The 12914-nt window shown below is 46.9% G+C and overlaps 1 protein-coding gene across 2 annotated transcripts in view; it reads right to left on the bottom strand.

Annotated features, from left to right (window-relative positions):
* ZFAT (zinc finger and AT-hook domain containing) overlaps window positions 1-12914 on the bottom strand; it is a 186696-nt gene that overhangs the window by 127276 nt on the left and 46506 nt on the right. The window lies entirely within an intron of this gene.

The following is a 12914-nucleotide window of genomic DNA, read 5'->3' as shown; positions in this document are numbered from 1 at the left end:
GAAGTCCCGTCTCTGAGCTCCCTTAAGATCCCATGTGGCCTCTGCGGGTGCTCATCACACTTACCCCAAAGTGTCAGTGTCATCTGTTTGCCCCGCCCACCAAACTCTGAACAACTTTACTACACAAACTTCCGTTCATTTGACATCACATAGCCCAGCAACCACCGCACGCCTGGTACACAAACAGCAGGTGCTCAATCAATGCTTCCGATGAATTAATGAAAGATCTACAGCAGGGGTTCACAAATATTCCCACTTTTCTCAGCTCCTAACCATACACACACATGCACACGCACACACTCCTTTAACTCTGACGAGCTTCTCTGACTTCACTAAGAAAAACGAAGCTCACTTGATACAAAAACTCTCAACTAAGTGCCCTTTATCTCAAAGTCTCCCTGCTCTTTGCTCACCATGCCCTCCTGTCCTAGAGGAGTTCCTTTGGGAGGGATACTGCTCCATTTTCCAACGCCCCACTCTTAGCAGTGGGATCTGTGTCTGTGTTTACCCTGTAACTCCCCAAGGGACTTCGCAGAGTCCCCGACATGGAATAACATGCAAGCAAGGCACGCTGATTTAGGAAAGGGCAGATAAAGTGTTAACCACAGGAGCAATCACACATTTGTAGCAGTTAGTTCACACACACTCATTTATAATCAACACAGCACTGATATTCTAAAGTACCTATTCCAAATTGCCCAAGAGCTAATTAAATCTCAGAACACCCCAGAGAGTCAAGTGTTATCAGCCACATTAATAAAAAGCCCAGAACAGCTGTCAGAACAGCAGCCTGATATGGGATTATATTCTGGGGCTCTGCCACTGAGTCATGCCACACTGCTGATGCAGCAGTTTAAGAAACTTATTAACCCAAGATAATTCTATCGAACCTGCTGACTGTGCATCACTCTCACCCTCCCTCTTCCCCTCAGGCTTTCTCAAGTCTTCCTGTCTCTCTTGCTCCGAGGGAAGGACAGGCGAGCACCTGCTCCGAGCACAGCATTCCCACAGACAGGAAACTATGAGTATAAGCACCTGCAGAGCATGAGGCCGTCAGCCTCCTTGTGACTCTGTCCTCACTGCACACTCACCACAGTGAACTAGCCAGCATTCCTCAAACACGCCCCCAGCCCTGCACCTGCAGGCTTTCGCAGCAGCCATCCTGATGGAAATGCCTAGCCCATCCCCTCCCCCGCCCCCTATGTCAGCCTTAGACATGGAGTTCACGGCCCCTCTCTCCAGGGAGCCCTCCAGGATACACCCGCGGGGGCGCGGTCCTGCCCTGCCCCCTCTGCATTGGGCTGGCCCCTCCATCATACTGTATCCATTCACCCCTTGGTCCTCCTCCCCAGGCTCAGCTGCTCAAGGGAAGAGACTCATTTTACTCGCTTTGATCTCCAAAGTCTGGCTTAGTGCCCAGCAACAAGCTCAGGAAGGAGGAGAAAAAAGAGAAGAGGATCGGCCGCTGCAGGGATCTCACTCAGCCCTTGGCTTCAGACAGCTCCTCAGCAGCTGGGAAGCTCCAGGCACAGAAGTAAGTCCGGCTTTAAAGGCCGCTGGGCCACGGGCCATTCATTGCAGCATTTCTCAGTACTCGGGTTGTTAATGGTGAGAGAGAGACTCCTTTTCAAAATGGGGGGTGGGGAAATAAGTAGCTGCTACTTGTCTGAAGAGCCATCACTTGGAGCAAAGGCCCCCCTGTGTCACAGGCTCCATCCCTCCCATCACGTCCCTCGAGGCGGGATACAGGCAGCCCCCTGAACTGCAGACAGCACGACGCAAAGGGGCTGCAGCACAAGAGGCCGGCCTCCAAGATGCTGGACAAGATATTCCATAAAGCCCTGCTTGGGTGGGATTTAGTTAGCTCCTCTTCTCCCCCAGCCCCGCCCCCCACCGTGAAAAATGGCACTGAGTGCCCTCTGATTACCTGAGAGTCGCAGCAGGTCTGTAGTAGAGAGCACGGGGCCGGCTCCACATCTGACTTATGTCACGTGTCTCACATTGGGACACGTAGTCACCAAAGGGACTGGAGGTTTAATTCAGGTGACTCTGGGCCAGGGCAAGGTGGAGAATCAGAGGACCAGCACTCAAAGACAGCTGGATCCACGTGACAAAAGCTGGAGCTCGGAAGTCGAAGGGACCAGGATTCATGTAATTACTAGCTGGCGTCGGGCAGCTTCCTTTGTCTAGCAGAGCCTGTATCTTCATCTAAGCGATGAGCCGGCAGCCCTACCTCAGCACCCAGCAGGAGGATGAGAACAGAGGCTCAGCACCCTGACAGCAGCTGGCACAGACGGGCACACGGTAAGAGGAGGCACCACCACCGCTGCGGGGCCCAGCTGGGGCCCACAAGCATCACGCTCCCGCTGACCTGGGTCTAGGACTCTGTGGACCTACAGGAAGCTCTGGACCAGCTCGCCTCTGGAATTATGGGAGCATGTAAACAAACATCTGCCAAACTTAGCAGCCTGAGCCGTACCCACAGTTTGCTCACCCAGGGCCCGTCTCGGGGGCCTGTCAGGGCTCAAGGCTGCAGATCTCACACTCTCTTCCTTCCATAAACAACTCTGGCAATGGATCCCATTCTCATTTATCTGAATTTTATTCCAAGTGTCAAGAGCTACTGGAGAGAGAAAGGTCACATGCAGGTGTTTTCCTTCAGTGGACGTTTAGCAGGGCTGCCTGCACCTGGGCACCGTGCTGGCCTCAAGAATGAGAAACAGCTAGGGAGCTGGCTTAGAGGGTTCAGGGCAGCTTTCCAAGAAGAAAAAGCTGCCTGTGCAAAAGAGCCCATGGGGCACGTGGGGCGGAAAGCAGGCAGAGGTGAGGCCCCTCCACGCAGCAGGGGAGGCCACGGGAGGACTCTCAGCAACAACATGACCTGTCACCTTAGCACGTGACATCCTTCTGTGAAGGGCGAGCTTATGGGGAGCAGGTCTACAAGTGGAGCAGCTGGTCTGCTAGGCAAAGAGTCCATATGAGAGATGAGAAGGCCAGACCCAGGGCAGGGAGGACGCCCGAAGAGGAAACCGACCGAGGGCTCCAGAATCGTGGGGAGTCGGCAGGCTGGAAGTGAGCCAGAGGAGGACGCAAGGATGACTCCAGACTCTAGCTCAGATGACTCCACAGCACCAGCAAAGGAGAGGTAACTTTCACAGGCAACCCTCAAACACAGGTGAAAAGAATGACAGCGGAAACCTGAAATGTGAAGAGCAGGGGAGAAGGAGGAAAGAAGGAAAACAACTACAGAGGCAAAAGCTGAGTGGAAGCCAGTACAATGGCCAGACAGTCAGCAGCACGAACCTGGGACCTCTCCCGTGTCACGTGACCCACTCCGCACAGAAACGCAAATGGAAGTGATGAAACATGCTGAGTTTCCCCCCATTAGACATTGCACAGTCCTAGTTTCTGCTCTCTGAAGATTCATGCTTTCATTCACATGATATTTACCGAGCACTGGCTGTGGACAAGTGTAGTTTTTCAGAGGGCAAAGGGAAGCAGGGCCTGCCAAGCAAAATGAACAACGCACGAGAAACCAAGAGAGCACAGGGCACTGTGGCCTCTGGATGTTCATTACAGAGTCGTAGGTGGGCACCATGGGACGGGGTAAGAAATCAGGGTACAGGGCGGCAGCTGCCAGGTCATACATAAACAACCTAGAAGGTTCCTGAGGAGCTTGGACTGTCTCTGAGCAGCGGTGGGCATCAGGGCGGGCTGTCTTCAGGGAAGGGATGTGACCGGTGTGCATTTCAGAAAGATGGGCCTAATGGCAAGGAGAGGCATGGTTTCCAAAGCAGAAGGCACCTATCCAGGGGATGCCTAGGACCATCCACTGAAATCTGGGAAGAGAGGAGCAGAATTCCTCTTTACTTTTCTTACCTCTTCCTTTTGAAACGTATATCTTATGTATGCTTCATAATGCCTATAACACACGCACACGGCAGTGTATGTATTCGAGCCACCACGCCTGAGTTCCCATCCCAGGTCCACCACTTCCTACCGTGTCACACTGAACAGCATGCTTGCCTCAGTTTCCCAGTTTGTGAAATGAGGATAAAAACAGTAACCATCTGGTAGGATTTTTGTGAAGAGAAAATAAATTAATACTTGCAAGACACTCAGAATAGACCCACATTAAGAACTCCATCGATACTTACTAAATTTTTTAAAATTATTTTTAAAGTTTTGGCCACACCACGTGGCATGTGGAATCTTAGCTGCCCGACCAGGGATTGAACCCGCACCCCCTGCAGTGGAAGCATGGAGTCTCAACCACTGGACCGCCAGGGAAGTCCTGATTATTAAATTGTAAAAATGCAACTTATTAGTAAATAAGTAAATATTTATTGGGGATATATTTGCAGATCACTGATGCACATCTAGCATGGATCAGAGAGGGAGGGCAGACCAGACGTGTTACAAGAGTCCATGTGGGAGCCTGACCCACAAGAATGGCAGCAGAGATGCAGAGAAGAATCAGAGGAATATTTAGCAGGAAAAGTCAGCTGACTATGGCAAGTGGCCGGATGTGACAGGTGAAGAAGAGGTTTCTGGATGAGACATGTGGACGGGGTGGCCAGTCACCAGGACGGAAGATCAGGGGAACATTTATAAGGAGCCTGTGGGACCCCAGACTGAGACACAGGCCTTGAGCTCAGGACATGGTCGGGGCAAGGAGGACATCTGCAGATCCCCAGACCACAGTTGTGGGCAAATCCATGGAAATGGTAGGAGCCATGCAGTTGCCACTAGTGACAGACACCAAACCTTTCCAGTCCACCCCCACCATGGGCCCTTGACATTGGGGGAGATCAATTCTGGCTAATGAACTGCAGGGGCAGGAATGACAGAGGTCACTTCTGGGCTGACATGAAACCCTCAGGCTCTCCTCCCCTCCTGCCCGGTGACCAGCTGTGTTCGGGGCACAGCTGCTCTCTCTGCCTGGGTCCCTGGGTGAGCAGAGCTGGATGGTACCCAGCCCTACGTCCGAGGAGCTGTGTGACTCTGGATAATCATCACTTCTGGATCTCAACTTCCTCAATTATAAAATTATGAAATTGGTTTGAAAAGGGGGTTTTCTGAGCCAATCCTAGAAGGTCACATATTGTATGACTCAGTTGGTGTAACATTCTCGAAATGACAAAATCACAGGGTTGGCGATCAGTGGTTGCAGGGTGACTATAAAGTGGGAATACAAGGGAGACATCTGTGGTGACGAACAGTCCTGTCTGCTGACTGCTCTCTCTGCCTGGGTCCCTGGGTGAGCAGAGCCTCCTGAGAATCTGCAGCAGAACAAGAAGGAAAGCTTGGTTCTGTGTGGCCACCGCGATGGGGGAGACTGGTTGTAAGGGCGTACCCTGGCCCACATCGACAGAACCCGCGACAGTTAAGGGCTAAACAGACGGGCCCAAGCTCACGAAGCAGGTGGGGCAGGAGGAAAGTGGGACGAGGGGGGTCCATGAAAGGTGACACTAACTGTCCCAAAGTCCCACATTTCCAAGCATGCTGAGAACCATGTATGTTTGGAGGCCACTGCACTATGCATTCCCCTCATTAGCACAGAGATAAAACAAGGGTTCACAAGGCAGCGAGAGGAAACAGAATTTACCATTCTGTATCTTTCCACAGAGAAAAGTGTTCTACTCAGAGACTGACACTGCTCCATCTTTCCACCTGCAAATTTTCAAACCCGACTCACTCAAAACAGTTTTCAATCACAGAAGCTACTTATCAAGTCAGCTGTTTTGCTAACACAAATATAGTAGAAGACACTTGAAATATTGCTGTAAAAAATCCTCATGAAGATTATAGATGCATCTTAAAGAAGATCTTAAAATAAATGCCTTGGGGACTTCGCTGGTGGCGCAGTGGTTAAGAATCCGCCTGCCAATGCAGGGGACACGGGTTTGAGCCCTGGTCTGGGAAGATCCCACATGCTGCAGAGCAATTAAGCCCGTGAGCCACAACTACTGAGCCTGCGCTCTAGAGCCCGCAAGCCACAACTACTGAAGCCCACGCGTCTAGAGCCAGTGCTCCGCAACAAGAGAAACCACCACAATGAGAAGCCCGCGCACCGTGACGAAGAGTAGCCCCCGCTCGCCGCAACTAGAGAAAAGCCCACGTGCAGCAACGACGACCCAACGCAGCCAAAAATAAATAAATAAATTTATTTTAAAAATTAATTTAAAAATAAATAAAAAATAAATGCCTTGTCTTCTTTAAGGAGGCTTTAACAAGAATAAGAGCAAATTTTTGCAACTCTCCTAGCATAAAATGACCCCAGAAATAACAAGCTTAGAAAGGTTCAGAAGTCACTTTTCTAAACTTGATGTATTGATTTCTGTAGAGGCTGCAAAGTGTTTTTCAAAAACACCAGCTGTTCCACATAATGTCATTGGGAAAAAAAAATCTCTTTTCCTGGTTTCTTTTATTATTCAAATTCAGAATAAAATAAATAAATGTTGAATATATATATCAAAATATTATCTTAGGGTGCTTCCCTGGTGGCGCAGTGGTTGGGAGTCTGCCTGCCGATGCAGGGGACATGGGTTCGTGCCCCGGTCCGGGAAGATCCCACATGCCGCGGAGCGGCTGAGCCCGTGAGCCATGGTCGCTGAGCCTGCGCGTCCGGAGCCTGTGCTCCACAGTGGGAGAGGCCACAACAGTGAGAGGCCCACGTACCACAAATAAATAAATAAAGTAAGTAAGTAAATAAATAAATGTTCAATATATATCAAAAATATTATTTTAGGGCGCTTCCCTGGTGGCGCAGTGGTTGGGAGTCCGCCTGCTGATGCAGGGGACGCGGGTTCGTGCCCCGGTCCGGGAGGATCCCACATGCCACAGAGCGACTGGGCCCCTGAGCCATGGCTGCTGAGCCTGAGCGTCTGGAGCCTGTGCTCCGCAACGGGAGAGGCCACAACGGTGAGCGGCCCGCATACAGCACAAAAAAAAAAAAAAAAGTATTATTTTAACTTGCCATGGTTCAGTGTAGGGAGAAAGCTTATTTTGTTTTCTTCTAATTGTTTTAACAAGCAAAAGAGTCAAGGTCAATTCTTTAAAATGTCACTAAACTGCTCTTTACAGAGCATGAATTAAAACAATTATGCAAGAATTTTCCAAATTGTAATATTGTGCTTGGCAAACTAAGGAACGTGGAGCAATCATCACAGCGATGTCAGCCATGAGGCAGCTGGGCGTAAGGTCATTTCTGCATATTTTAGAAGCTTCAGCAGTGGCCAGAAAGGGAAAAACACCCAGAGCTTCTACCTTTCCATTTGGTATCTGTTAAATTAAAGTGCACTTAGGTCATTCAAATCAATGGACTACGAGGCCACTTTCTATACAGCTTAGCACTGGAGGAAGCTGATAATCGTATTAGAAAGGACTGTGCCTGTCTGCCACTGCTGAAGAGACTGCCTAATTAATTACAGAATAGGAAATAAACATCAGGACCATACAGGATGGAACTTTCACTTCCCATGAGGTTAGAGAAAAAGCTGAGAGAGGTATACTGAAATAAACAAAATCAACATCCATGAAGTAGAAATGAGACTGGTTTTAAGACACAAACGTGGTAGAGCTGGGCCAGCCACAGGGTAGGAGTGGGGACACATGGGATGGTACCCAGCCCTACGTCCGAGGAGCTGTGTGACTCTGGATAATCATCACTTCTGGATCTCAACTTCCTCAATTATAAAATTATGAAATTGGTTTGAAAAGGGGGTTTTCTGAGCCAATCCTAGAAGGTCACATATTGTATGACTCAGTTGGTGTAACATTCTCGAAATGACAAAATCACAGGGTTGGCGATCAGTGGTTGCAGGGTGACTATAAAGTGGGAATACAAGGGAGACATCTGTGGTGACGAACAGTCCTGTCTCCCAACTGCTGCGGTGGCTACACAAACCTACACGTGTGATGAATGATGAACGACGCACACAGTATCTCACTGTCAAGGTCCTGAACTTGACATTGTGCTGTAGTTATGTAAGACGTCACCACTGGGGGGAAGAGGGTAAAGGGTACATGAGACCTTTCTCTACCATCTTTGCAACTTCCTATTATTCCAGTAATTGTTTCAAAATATGAAGCTTTATTTTTTAAAGCGTTTCTTAGACTTGGAAGCAGACCCTTATTACTTTCTCAAATTGTGCTTATGAAGATCATTCCTTTCCCCTTAGTTATTGATCAAATATATATAACTGTCTTACTTCACAACTTTCACAGAAATACAATTTCTAGAAGGATCAAAGATATAGATAAAAAATGAAACCATACAAATAACAGAGGAATATATAGAAGGTTGTTTATTATTTTGGGGTATAGGTAAGTGTTCTAATCTATGATAAAAAGGGCAAGAAATTTAAAAGAAATATTTGACAGTAGTGACAATGCTGATATTTAAAACTACAGTAAAACGCAAAAGACAAAGGAAGCAATTCTACAAATGAAATTAAAAGAAAAATGATAAAACTGGAAAATATTTTCAGAATATATGGTGATCTAAAAGTGTAACAAGTAAAGGGCATGAGCGAGGAATGCCCTGAATTACACACAAAACAAAAACCCCTAATAACTGCAATGAGAGAGTCCACGAGTGACCAAATAGAGGCAAATTAAAATAATTAAAGAAAATTGTTCACACTAGAGATTAACAGGATAAGACTGACACAACCCAGGATAAAGAGGGTAAAGGCGGATATGAGGACACAGCCAACGTCGGAAAAATAACAGATAGACACAGTCTACCAGGTAGCTTGACAACATGCGTATGTGTCAAAACATAAAAGATGCCCTATTTTTTTTTTTTTTTTTTTTTTTTTGCGGTACGCGGGCCTCTCACTGTTGTGGCCTCTCCCGTTGCGGAGCACAGGCTCCGGACGCGCAGGCTCAGCGGCCATGGCTCACGGGCCCAGCCACTCCGCGGCACGTGGGATCTTCCCAGACCGGGGCACAAACCCATGTCTCCTGCATCGGCAGGCGGACTCTCAACCACTGCACCACCAGGGAAGCCCAAGATGCCCTATTTTTTGTTTGTTTGTTTTGTTCAAATAGTTTTATTGTTATTTTATCAACTAAAGTTGTCATATGATTTATTCAGATAAAACTCACATAACATAAAATTAACCATTTTAGAGTGAACAATCCAGGGACATTTAGAACATTCATAATGTTGTACAAACACCACCTTTATCTAGTTCCAAAACTTTTCTATCATTCAAAATAAAACCTGTACCCATTAAGCAGTTTGTCCCCATTCTCCCCTCTCCTCCAGCCCCTGGTAACCACCAACAGTCTTCTGTCTCTATGGATTTATCTCTTCTGAATATTACATATACATGGAATCATAAAATATGTGACCTAAAAGATGTCCTATTAACCCGAGAATTACATTACTAGGTATTTACCTAAGATAATAAAGACACAAGTACAAATATAGTAATAATAAAATAAAAATGCATGCTCAATTGTACACCCCGGTAGTTTTTTGTTTGTTTGTTTTTAATCAGGGAGAAAAATTTAAAACAATATTCAGTATCAATCAACTGGAGACCAATGAAGGAAAACTTATGGCCCATGCACACAATGAAATGCTGCGTGGCCTTTAAAAATGACAAAAATCTACATTTACTGACTGTTTTCAGTCAGAAAGCAGAGCATCGCAATCAAAAGCACAGACCCTGCAGCCAGAATATGTGCATTCAGAGTCCAGCTCCATCCCTTACGGGCTGTGTGATGTTAGCAAACTCCTGAACTTCTCTGTGCCTCAGTTTCCTGGTCTATAAAGTGGGAATGATAATAGTGCCTATGATGTTGCCATGATAATGAAATGAGCTATTGATAATAGTTGTAAAATACTGAGAACAGTATCTGCAACATAGAATGTGCTATAAAACAGCTTGTTAAAGAAAAAATACTGACATGAAAAATTTATCTGCTCCATTACTGAGTGAAAAAAGATCACAGAACATTATATATGACCTCATTTCTGAAAAATGTATATGAACATACATAGAAGTGAGAAAGACCTTTCTTCACTTTTTTTACACAGTGTAATAGACCTTATACCTAGGCAGTGAAAGTTTGGATTATTTTTACTTTCTTCTTAGTATTTTTTATATCATTCCAGGTATTAAAAAAGAAAACAAATAACAATGATAATATCCAATTGGTACTCTTGGATACTTTTGGAATCTAAATTGGTGTGAGCTTTCTAGGGGGCAATTTGGCTATATGTAATACACTTTCTGGCCCAGTAGTTCTACTTTTAGAAATTTATCCTACAAAAATAACAAACAATAATCCACACATACACATATATACACATACACAAACGCACACATATACATAAGGGAATGTTTATTAGAGCAATATTTATAACAGCAAAAAATATGGAAATAACCTAAATTTCACTAAATGTACCGTGGTTGGCATGAACAACGGAATACTATATGGTGTGGAAAAGTGACGCCGCAGAGCTCCATGAAAGATCCTTTCAGTGAGGGCCGTGAATACCCAGGTGAAGAGTCTGCACTTTCCTGTGAAGGGGAGACACTGCAGAAGTGTGTTTTGGGAAGAAACCCCCGAGGGCAGCACAGCCTGGGGGAACATCCACGGACCGGGCTGAACTTCTCACACGCCCTCCAAGTTAGATCTAGGCCTAAGGCCTGGAGGAATCAACAGCCAGAATGTTCGGTGCTGCTGAAGAGGATATCCCTGATTTCTAACCACAACTGTGCAGAAAGCCCAGGAGTCTCTCAGAGGGGGACTGACAGGACAAGCCAGCCGTGTGAAGGCACAACACCAAAACAGACTCTCAACGAGACAGCCCTGAATGAGCAGAGACACTTGGGTTCTCACAAGGACTCGGGCCAGTACACGCAGAGCTGCCCTGATGGCTAGATCTGGCCCCTCTGGTTAAAACGAGACAACCATTGAGTATTTGTGCGAGAAAAAGAGAGCGGGGGCCGGGGCGGGGTGCGTGTGTGGGCGCGTGCGACACACTCAGAGGGCAGGGGACGTGGGTGGAGAGAGGAGGGGAGCAACTGCATCAGCAGGGCCGGAAGGAACGAATCCCCTGGAGATGAGCGCCTCAGGTGCAGGGCCGTGGCCTCCTAACCCTTCCGCCATCGGCCACCTTATTGCTAGAACTCTGTGTATTTGCCGAAAGGACATTAGGCTCTGAAGCAAGATGCTGCTTCCTCCGAAACCACCGTGCTCCTGCCCCGTCTCTCACACGGTGAGTACTCACGCTCTATCTTGGGACGGCGGCCAGCCCGCTGCCTTACCTTGTTTGAATCCGTGTCCAGTATTTGCATCAGCCCCTGCAGCCTAGTAAGAGCTCACGTGGTCACCTTAAGAGCAGTTTAAAGGAAAGAACAACATTTTGTGTTGTCTACAACTTGCAACAGGTGTTGGCAATGAGCCTTGGCCACCTACCTAGATGTTTGATAAATATGAGGTGATGTCTCATCTCAATAATTCACCCAATCTGTGCTAGGATTTTACACACCAAGGGTCTTGCTCCACTGTTGGGAGGTGTTTCTAGGACTTAAGAATTGGGGTTCAGAGTCAGACAGTCTGGGTTCAAAGGCCAAGATCCCTTTCTAGCTAAAGAACCCCGGACAAATTGCTTAATGTCTTAGTGTCTGAATGCTCTTATCTATAAAACAGGAAGGCCAGCAACAGCACTGAGTCCATATGGCTATGAGTAACAGTAACAGCTAACATTTATGGGGTGTTTCTTTTTTAACTTTTTATTTTATATTGGAGTACAGCCGATTAACAACGTTGTAACAGTTTCATGTTCACAGCAAAGCGACTCAACCATACATATACATGTATCCTTTCTCCCCTGAACTCCCCTCCCATCCAGGCTGCCACGTAACATTGAGCAGAGTTCCCTGTGCTACACAGTAGGTCCTTGCTGGTTATCCATTTTAAGTATAGCAGTGTGCACATGTCAGTCTTATGGGGTGCTTTTGAAACGGCAAGTACCGTTCTAAGCACTGTACGAAGTCCTGTTTCATTGAATCCTCAGAGTAATCATATTAGCTAGTGCTGTTTTTATTCCCATTTTACAGATGAGGAAAATAAAGCAGAATGAAGTTAGTAAGTACTAGAGCTAGGATTCAAACCCAGGCAGCCATAGTCCAAAGCCCAAATCCGTAACCAGAACTGCATGCTTAGCGTGATACAAAACACAGTAAGAACTTCCTAAATTCTCAGACGTGGTTTGAAAACTTCAAAAATGGTGCAAGAATCAAACAAAAACAGCAGCACGACAGCAGAGGCCCTCAGCTCTCTGGTGCAATCTTGCCGTTTCGGTCCTCCTAGAAAGCCGTCTAGGTGACGTTCCCTACTCACACTCACATGTCCTTCGGCCTCTTTTAGAAGTTATTTCAGAGCTGAAGCCTTGCTAAGTACTTACCTGGAGGAAGCACCTGGTATTCTTTACTTTCTTCAAGAATACCTGCCACAATCTAGGCCATCAAGATCACTCACTGGGGCCTCGAGCATCCCAGTGTCTGCTCTTCTGTTCACATGGTCCCACTCATCCACTGAGACACCCTCCCTCCTTTACTCCAAATGCCACCCAAACTGCGACACCAGGCTCAGTCCGGAATTCCCATCAGAACACTTTCTCAACTCCTGATTTATTATCCTGTAACACTTTGCATTTTAAAAGCCCATTGTCTTACCCCAAACATAAGCTCGAGAGCACAGAGACTGTCTGACCCTCTCTGCAACGCCCCCGCAAGCGTCTAACTCAAGTACCCACCGTGACCTGCGCTCTGGGGGCATCAGCTACCAGATGATACACTCGATTCCAAGATGATGTACAGTAACAGTCAGTAATCATTGCAAAAATGAGCACTTTCCAGATAGGTGGGACATGTCTAAATATGTGC

This window comes from Pseudorca crassidens, chromosome 17, assembly GCF_039906515.1.
Source record: "Pseudorca crassidens isolate mPseCra1 chromosome 17, mPseCra1.hap1, whole genome shotgun sequence".
Taxonomy (NCBI): domain Eukaryota; kingdom Metazoa; phylum Chordata; class Mammalia; order Artiodactyla; family Delphinidae; genus Pseudorca; species Pseudorca crassidens.
This window is presented reverse-complemented; position numbering and strand designations above follow the sequence as displayed.